Source organism: Fulmarus glacialis, unplaced genomic scaffold, assembly GCF_000690835.1.
Source record: "Fulmarus glacialis isolate BGI_N327 unplaced genomic scaffold, ASM69083v1 scaffold12113, whole genome shotgun sequence".
NCBI lineage: Eukaryota > Metazoa > Chordata > Aves > Procellariiformes > Procellariidae > Fulmarus > Fulmarus glacialis.
This window is the reverse complement of record NW_009204915.1, coordinates 393-757: the sequence shown is the minus strand read 5'-3', so window position 1 is coordinate 757 and position 365 is coordinate 393.

Below are 365 nucleotides of genomic sequence, written 5' to 3'. Positions count from 1 at the left end.
AATACGTGACAGAAAGCCTTACAAGCAACTTCCCCAAAGGCACCATCCCCTTTTTTTCAAGCCTCAGAGCCACCCCGCAACCTGCAAGGGGCCCTACACCATCACAGTCTACCAGCCACCTCCAGACAGTGGCAGGTCATTAGCAGAGTGTGGGCCAGAGGAAAAGCCACCCAAGCTAAGGTGGGGAAAACAGCAGACTTACCCCAGCGCCCTTGGGCCACAGACAAGGCAAGAGCAGCAGCCGGGCAGCACCGTGAGCAGTCCTAGGGTCTTGAGCCATTTTACAGAAGCAGGTCAGGGATCACCATCCTCACTGGGCAGGCTGGAGGGTGAAAACACAGGAAACCAGAGACAAACATAGAAAC